This window comes from Cyprinodon variegatus, unplaced genomic scaffold (assembly GCF_000732505.1).
Source record: "Cyprinodon variegatus isolate N-32 unplaced genomic scaffold, C_variegatus-1.0 Scaffold1804, whole genome shotgun sequence".
Lineage (NCBI taxonomy): Eukaryota > Metazoa > Chordata > Actinopteri > Cyprinodontiformes > Cyprinodontidae > Cyprinodon > Cyprinodon variegatus.
Window position 1 is genome coordinate 74789 of NW_015152257.1, and position 9578 is coordinate 84366.

At 37.7% G+C, this 9578-nt stretch overlaps 1 protein-coding gene across 2 annotated transcripts in view; it reads right to left on the reverse strand.

The window, feature by feature from the left end:
- The window catches only part of LOC107104584 (SRC kinase signaling inhibitor 1-like), a 72876-nt gene extending 66615 nt beyond the window's left edge, over positions 1–6261 (reverse strand). For both annotated transcript variants that reach the window (XM_015404617.1, XM_015404618.1), the window contains exon 1: positions 6059–6261. The gene's annotated coding sequence lies outside the window, so the exon portion shown is untranslated. The remainder of the gene's footprint in view (positions 1–6058) is intronic.
- Positions 6262–9578: the final 3317 nt, after the last annotated feature.

A 9578-nucleotide genomic window follows, 5' to 3' on the forward strand; every position in this document is an offset into this window, starting at 1 on the left:
GCTAATTATAGAAATACAATTCACAACACACTGCAGCACAATATTCAAATTACCTTCACAGGATATACAAATTCTATTTTTTCCACTTCAGTTACCTCCAAGTGTTTCCAAACAATCCCACTGTGGAATGCATTTGCAAGCTGTAGTCATCCTTTGTGATCAGTGTTTGTAGAATATTGAACAAACAAGTGAAAATCTAGAAATATCAATCACAAGAAACCATTCCAGAAAAATGTATGACTTCAGGAGGATCACATGACATAAAGGGTTTCATAAAACAACATGATTGGCTAGATTCCAAAAAAAGTAAAAAAAAAAATAAAAAAAAACACTGGACCTTGTTTTCCAGTTTGAAGATGTTTTGCTTCCCATCCAGGAGGTTTTTTCAATTAAAAATTTCTGGATTAGCATTGAGTTCCAAGCTTTATAGAGTAGCCCAACAAAGCCTTGTTATGGCTTTGAAAACATGCAAATTGAACCGAAAGAACAGATCCATCCCTTAGTAATCATAGTCATTGAAGTCGTTGTTGGCCTGGCTGACCAGCGAGATGTTTTGGTCCCCTGCATAGCAGTAGGGGGTTGAGATGATAGCGAGAAGGAATCAACTCTATTGCTTTATTGAGCTGGAACCTGAGGCCACCCCCTCTGTTTAAGGTTGTTTTTTCTCACTTAACATAAATGGCTTCCTTCACACCCCTTTCAAACCACCTCTCTTCTTTGTCCAAAATTTGAAAATTCTTGTCCTCAAATGAATGTCCTTTGTGCTTAAGGTGTAGATGGAACGCCGATTCGTGTCCGGAGGATGAGCCCGTCTATGTTGAGCCATGCGTCTGTGGAGAGGTTGTTTGGATTCTCCAATATAAGGATCACAGCATCCTTCACTGCACTGAACTCTATACACCACTCCACTCATCTTAGGTCTGGGGGTTTTGTCTTAAAGATGCACTAGCCTCTGTCTAAGTGTCTTGTTAGGTTTAAGATTTACTGGGATTTTGTGTTTGGAGAAAATCCTTTATTGAAAAAGCTTCCTGAATTGGATGTAAAACGTCTTCAAACTTGGAAAACAAAGTCCAGTGGTTTGTTTTTTAACTTTTTAACTGACTATGACCTGGATGACTGACAATCTTCACCAGCATGATTTGACAAAGTATATCCATTAGCTAAAAGTAAACACAACTCTTCTCAAACATTCAGTGACTTTATACTTTATTTTGTATATTTAAAGTAGGTGGTTATTATTATTGATACTGCCTGCTAGTCTGAAGCACCATCTGTACACATTTCCTCATTAAATACTGTCAGAAAATGAAAACACCACCCAAGTTTCTATATGTTTGAGCAGGTGTTCTAGGGGCAGCAATAATCCCAGTAGGTTTCATTTTCTTCTTTGGAATCCAAGATGACATTTTCTCACAATCTGCAGAGGACAGAATATAAAACCTTGACAGCCCCTTGGGCTACTGTGACTCATATTAAGCTTTATGGGGCTTCAAGGCCTGTTTTCTGGCCCATATACTAAACAGTGCAACCATATTTAAGTGATGTTACTTCATCTTTTTCTGATTTATACAAACTAAATTAATATAAGCAGATATTTGTAGTTAAAATAAAAGCACTTTCTAATCTAGACAATTAAATTTCTGGATAGGCAAATTGGATGACCTGTTTGTTCCTCAAATGATGAGATAACTTGCTCCCAATTATAATCCTACCCCTGGAAAAACTTTGATCAGCTCAGGTTCAACATCTTTAAAATTCAGATTCTCCAAATATTGGTGAGATCTTGTGATCTGCAGGAACTTTACATTGTTTTCAGAAATTTAAACTGAAAACAATGGAGGCAAACTTGGCAAACAGGTGCCTTTGGAAATATTTTTAAAAATATATACATATTTTTAAATAGACATGCATTTACATGTGGTATCTGCTGGTAAGCAGAGCAAGCAATTGTTTGGCCAAAAACAAATTATTTTAATGCGGAAAATCATATTTAGATATAAATCTGTGTAAAGAGTCTTGATTTTTGAGATATTTAAAATTCTAAGTCTATAATTTAAACTTCACACCAATTCAGATTTTGGTAATGACAAACTTTGATTCCACAAGTTCCCAAACCTTTTCTATGTTTGGAAATGGTATGTTTAGTCACAAAGGTGGAGGATGGGTAATATGCTTTAAAGTCTGAGGGCAGCTAAATTAAAGCCATATATATCTCAACGTCCCACTATAAGGAAAGAGGCTGCAGCTCTGTAGTGCCTCAACCCAACAAACTCATCTGTTCCCTGATTGGATTGTTATATTTGTGATTGACATCCATTCAAAACTTGCCCTCAGGTTTTGGAACTTGAGCCCAAACTTTTACACATGCTTTTCATTTCTGCATCAGTAAAATATCTTTAAAAAGATTTTAATTGTTTTATTTTACAAACATCATATCATGTATACAGACATCTTCACTGACACATGTCATTTGTAGATGCATAAGATATAAGCCTCAGACATTCTTCTTTTTACGGTAGCGAAACTCATTCATATCTCATTCATCTTCAATTACTAGCACTGCAAAAAGTGAACTAAACACAAGTAAAATCTTTTTAAAATAACTGTACATTATTTAAGGAGCCACATTATTCATTCAGACCATTTTACTTGCCTGCTTATAGAAAAAGCAAATACACTTATTTAAAAAAAAAAGACTCAGGGTTCACCCTGGGCAGGTGACCGATTTATCACTGGGAAACATGCAACCATGTACAAACCCATCTAAGGATAATTTAGAGACGTCAACTAACCTAAGCCTCATGTTTTTGTACTGTCGAAGGAGACTGGATTACCCAAAGAAACCCCACAGATGCATGTGGACCACAGCTAAAATTCATGTAGAGCATGGATGCTCAAGTCCAGTCCTCAAGAGCTACCATCCTGTAACATTTAGATGCATCTTTTCTCTAACATACCTGAATCTAAAGCCTCAATCCCCTCATTTAGCTCAGCAGAGGCATGGTAACGCGTCCCTCATTTGATTCAGGTGTGTTAAAAATGGGATGCATCAAAAAGTTGCAGGATAGTACCTTTTGAGGACTTGACTTGAGAACCCCTGATGTAGAGAGACTTCAGGCTAGGAATTTAACTCAGGACCTGCTTAATGTAGGGTAACAGTGCTACTGTACAAATGGCTGCACCTTCCTATCAGCAAAAACATTTTCAAAATGATTACAGAAAAATTAATTTACTAATCTATAGTGCACACTTGTTCCTATCCACGCACACACAAATAAGAAATACTAAGTTATCTTAAAATGTTACTTAGATCTAAACGGTCTGATTTACATGCAGGAAATCTACATGGCTGTCATTTGGGTCCATCTTTTCCAGCATAGTGTGAAAGTCTAGATACAAACATATTCAAAGAAGCAATAATCCAAGACAACAGAAAATGATACACGGATGAGCTCATAGTCTAAGTATCACATCTCCGTTACATATCAACTGCAAACACCTTTGCTAAAGTCGTCTGAGCTTTTATCAGCAGGTTAATAACTAATTTTTGACTTTTATGTAATATATTGACACTGATCAAGCAGTTCACTGTAAGGGTCATATGCTTTGAACCACATAGAGGATTTCTTATTCTACGCTGGACTAAAAAGAACTGCCTCTTCTACGAGAACCTTCTGCACATTTTATTCTTCTTTACTGGTTAGTATATTTTATGCTCACTTGATAAATGCAAAAAAGGTTAAGATGTCGTCTTTTAAAACTAGACTTTGTCATTAGCGGGATCAGTGCATCAACATGATATTTGTCCGAAAGTTTAACAATGTATGGTCACTTATAATAGTGATCAGAGAGGTGGTAACAGTTTATCTTTCACAAAGTATTACACCTTTAAATGCAAATATTTTTCAGACCACAAATATAAAGGAAAATATATTAAATATTGCATAACAGCTTGAAACTTCTGGCTAATTTGATCAGTAAGGTTAGGGTCGATCTGCTGACCTGATGAGATATTAGAAGCAGATGTAATTGGTCATTTGAATATCTAATACAGAAAAAAAATCCCTTTCACTAAAGTCATCCTTCCGCCTTTTAGCTGTTTCTTTTTTGTTGATTTAAAACTATGACCCCATCCATGAACCTGCTGCAAATCCTTCTGAAGGATTCAGAAAAGAATATTTAAAAAAAAAAAAAAAAAAAGAAAAAAAAATATTTAAGCGCTTTTAAAAGTTGTTATGAATACAAAAACATACCTATCATAAATCCTAACTTTAAAATGTAGTTACCTAACTGTAATTTATCTTCCTTGGAAACCTGGCAAAGTATATGTCCACTTACTTCGAACAACTTTAATGTGGTTAGAACACATATGGCCGCAAACAGGTATTTGTCAGATATTAGAATTATTGCATTTTTTTGTTTTTCAAGTTTTTATGGCACTAATGGCTCGTTTTTTGGAAAGTAGGCTACAGAAAGGGGAATATGAGAGAGGGGGAGAGACATGCGGCAAAGGTTGGATTCGGCTGCGTCGAGGACTACGGCCTCCGTACATGGGTCACGTGTGCTAACTACTGCGCCGCAGCATGCCCAGTAATAATGCATTCTAATAAACTTTATCCCATGAGCAGCAGAATGTAAGAATGTTTCAAAAGGTTAAATGTCAGCCACCAACATATAACATCAGAACCTGCAGAAATTATGCACATCCTCACAAATAAAGATGCAAAACATCTGTGCAAACTTCCTATCCTAGAAAAACAAAAACAAAAATTCTGAAGTGTTCTGAAGATAGATCCGAATGTGTAGTTAAAATGTCCAGACAACCTGCAGGCAGTTTTATTTAATAGTTTCTTTCTGACACAGGTAGCCTCATTTGTTCAACAAACTAGATGTAAAAAGGTTGATTTCAGCATTAGGATCTTAATATGAACCTCTCTTTGCAGGAACTGGGTACCGTACTGTATCTGAAAGGCTCTTAAGCAGTGATTTCATTCAAAAAAAATCATTCCTGGTTAAACAGGTTTAAGCAGGAATGATTAGAATTTAATTAAATTGCCTCACTTTGAAAAGAGGTCTAACCCTGTCATAAATTATTTCCCAATGGTTAAAAACGAAGCATCTCAGTAACCTGCGGCTGGTTTCATCCTTTCAGCTCAGAGGCAGTTCCACACTGTTGCTCAGTAATTACAAGCAGACAGCTGAGAATACGAGCTTAAATTTGATCAGACCTTTGCCAGGTTCTTTTCTCTATTACTGAAACAGAAACAAACAGCTGATCATTGTGAAGTCAAGCACCCATTGTGTTCTAATCCTTAATGTGTATCTGAGCAGTCACAGAGGGCTGGGCACTGCATAATCACCTACTTGCTTCATTTATTCACCTGAAATGAAAAATACAGAAAAAAACGGGCTTCCTAGACAATTTAATGCACCAACAGGCGGATATTCTTTATTAATTTATTTTGCATTATCAAACTAGTCACCTAGATTAACCCCCTCTCCACACACACACACACACACGCCCCTGCAGACTGACTTAATGATCACTGCCTGTAATGTTTATCGTTTCTTAAGCAGAAACCCAACAGAATTAATACAGACATCCAGAGTTTAAGGTAGGGATAGAAGGGCTGGGCAGATAGACATGCATGCCTGACCCGCATGCCAAATAGCCATCTTTGTGCCCACCCACTTCCCTCACCAACGCTTCGTCTTGCTCGGAACACACATGTTCACTCTCACATGGCGTGTTTCCTCTTGGGGCTTCCACATGTGCACGCGTGCATTCTTGTATGCGTTTCATACAAATCACTGCGGCAGCTCTAACACACCTGACCCTCACCTGCCTGCAAGGAAGGAAACGGGGACCCTCCCCTGGAAAGATGCAGACTATGTTGAACAGCAGCAGGAGATGAAATGTGTGCTAACTGGTCAGCTTCTGCTCCCATGAAGAGAAGGCTGGTAAACACTCATGTCCATCATGCAGCAACATATCCATCTCACAGAGCCGGGATGAAAGCCTCGCCTGAAGGATGGAAGGAGCAGGTTAGAGAGTTACCGTTTGCACTTAGTGACTCTGCATCTTCACGCTCCACATGACTCCCTCCTTTTCCTCCCCTCATTCCATTCCTTTTTTTTTTTCTTCTTCTTCTCCACTGCGGCTCAGTGTATTCCCGCGCCCAGAAGAGCTGGCAGTCCCCTCTCGCTGATTCTGGTAGTAGTGCCTAAAAGGCACTAAGCATGTCTCCAGACCCTCCTCCTCCTCCCTTCCGTCACTCTATCTCCCCTCCATTCCTGTAAGAGATGATGAAGAAGCCCTTTCCTCCTCCTCCTCCTCTGGCTCTTATTTCCTCCACTGTCGCTTCCTCACACACGGTACAGCATGTTCATTGCCAACCATATGATATCACAGTTTCCTTATATGGGAAGCAGGGGGTTGCCATGACAACAGCTGACTCCACCTGTTTCCACCTCTTATTATTTTAAATCAGATTAATTATTGAATGAAGAGGGAAAGAAGTAATGGGGATGTGACACAGGGTGCAGAACTAAACATGGAGATTAGAGAATACTTCACAGCCTCCTCAATGCGATTAAATTAAACAATCCAAAAGAAACAATGCAATTCCCTATGAATGACCTTAGATATTTCAAGTAGTTCATATGATGGAAAGGTTGGGAAAGCAAAAGTATTTTTAAGCAGTTTGAGAGCCATAAATTGAATTTGAGCAGTCATTCCACTTTGGAAAGTCAATAAAAAAGGCATATTACTTTTTTTTATGAGAGCAAAAAAGCTGTATATAAAATCATAATTACTAATTTTCCAACAAATACCCTGAAATGTTTTAATTAGTTTGCCGTAGTTGTCAGTTCTTTTTAAATATAAACATTTGTAATAGATTGACCAACCATTAACTCTAGCTCACCAGGTTTCTAAATCAACCATTAAACTTTCTATACATCCCATGCAACACTTTCCAAACATGTGTGACTTGAAAACAACATGTTCTGCTCAACTATTATAGGGGAAAACATATTACTGGGACTTTAACTGGAACATTAGGCACAAAACATCTTACTCGTCGCTAGTCTTTAGCTCATTAAGCTGGAGCTCTGACTCTTTCTCATGTTGCTACAGACTGCAGGTCAGCGGGCTGAAAAAAACCCTCCTACACTTTATCCACACATTTGCAAAAAAGATGTAGCCCTTTGGATATATTTTATAACAAAAAGAATAAAGCCAAATTGTGGACATTTGAGCAGGTCCCACTATCACCATTATTAATTTAAAGCATTTTAAAATGACAGCTAACAGCCTCCTCTGGTCAAATCAGCTTTTGGGTCAGAGCAGCTTATTATAACCCTGCTGTTCTTTTAACAAATGATCCACATTGGGTCTTTACTGAGAATTATGATCAAAAATTCAGTTTTTGGCTAAATCCAAACAGAAATAAGCTATCTTTAGCCAGAACACCCCCATCCTGTGAAACGGAAACAGAAACAGAAAACCTGTGAAAAGAGCTAAAGAAAAGAGCAAAGGAGAGGACGACTGAGCATCCAAAAAACAGAGCAGTGGATTATAAACTCAGATCTTTAAATTATTTTGTGACTCAGTTCGATTCAGGACTTTTACAACTTGGACTCCAAGCAAAGGCATTTGCTCTAGATGGACACGTCATGGAAAGTTATTTTTTGGTGAGATTTAAACTCTTTTTGAAATTTAAAATGACAGATTAAGCATAATGTGGATGCATTCTAGCAATATGTTTTACTACTACAATGTATACAGATGTCCACTTTCTCCGATCAGTGAGTGGTGATGCAAGACACCTGCACAGTGACAGCAACTGCAAACTGATAGTTTAAAAGTTGCATTATATACAGCAGACTGCTACAGTAATTGCATTTGCTTAGCCTTCCTAAAGAAAAGCCTAATCAGAAATGGCATCATACCATGTTCCAACGGCCCTATATGATAAACTTGTGAAAAAATGCCAGCGATATCAGGAGGGGAGACACAACAGAGAAGCCAAATATTTTTCTTCTGGGATGGAAAAACAGCAGCAGGAAACCACTAATATTTCATAACAGATTAATACTCCATGATGCCCGGGGCAATATTTTACTATATGTATGTATACTGTTGACTTTGGAAGGGTTATATAGCATTGTGTGCAACCTCTCAAGAAAGACCAAAGCATAGATCTAGACAACATTTTAGACCAGTGATCTGCAACCTTTACAACCAAAGGGTCATTTTTACTCTCAGGCCAGCTATATAAAACTGCTTTAAAAACTAAAACAACCATCAAAAGAAAATTTTTACTCTTTAACAATTATTTAGTAAAGAAAACTGGCTGACATTGTTCGTATTTCCTTTTATGGTTTTACATTTATTTTTTTTTTTTTTTGCAACTTAAAGTATAAATAACATTTACTCAAAGAGATATTATCTTGTGGCCCCATGACAGTGTTGCAGGGGTTAAATACGAGACCATATACAGAGGCTTTGCTCCTCAACGCAGCCGTCACAGATTTTAGTCCTGGTCTGGTGACCTTTGCCGCAATGCTTCTCTCTTTCTAATCCCATTTCCTGTCTGCATACTTTCAAAAATAACTAAGGCCACAAGCCTAAAAGATAATCTTAAGAAAAGATGTTGCTTTTGTAAAATCATGTAAAAAGAAAGTTTCCAACATAATGACAAAAACATAAAAAACATTATTACCAGTGGGGCCATTTTATTATCAAAATTAGATAAATATATGTAATAAAAACCCGTTTAAAATAGTGTTAAATGTCTGTTTTATATAAAAAAGAATACATATTTAGGTCATTGATGATTATAAGATCTTATGAAATTGGCCCAAGGGGTATTTGGGGGTCCCCATAAAAAAAAGATCCCATAAAAATGGCTATGCCACCCTCCAACCAAAGCACTGTTGATGATTATTGATTCAGAGTTTGTTGTTTATGCCATCCAAAGTCAGATCAGCACTAATGCCTGCTCTGTGCACTCACCTATCAATCATGGATGCATGGCCCATTTCAAAGCAACCAAACAGAGAAGGGATCCTGATAAATGTGTGCATAGGAACTAGTGAAAATAGCCTGACCCCAAAGTTAGAATCAAGCATTTAAAGAAGCCAAACACATTGAAAAGTCCATTATATCAACAGACCTTTTTTTATTTCTGCAGCCTGTCCAATTCTTCATGTTGTGTGGAGTGGTGGCCTAGTGGTTAGGGCATAGAGCTTGGAATCCTGAGGTTTTGAGTTTGAGCCCCACTCACATAGACTGCCACTCTGGCTCTCTGAGCAAGACCCTTAACCCTTCATCTCCCATGCGCCCCATGATGGCAGCCCACTGCTCCCAAAGGGGATGGGTTAAATGCAGACGAAAATTTCTCCCATGTGAGATCAAAAAAGTTCAATTATCATCGTCATAATGTTGAGGGGAAAACAAGTTTTGCTTGATAAACTGGGAATGTATAACACATCCACTGGTACCAGCAAGTTTTGTCTTCTATAATTCTGGTGCTGATTATAAACATAAATCTTTGGTGCAGTGTTAAAAAGAA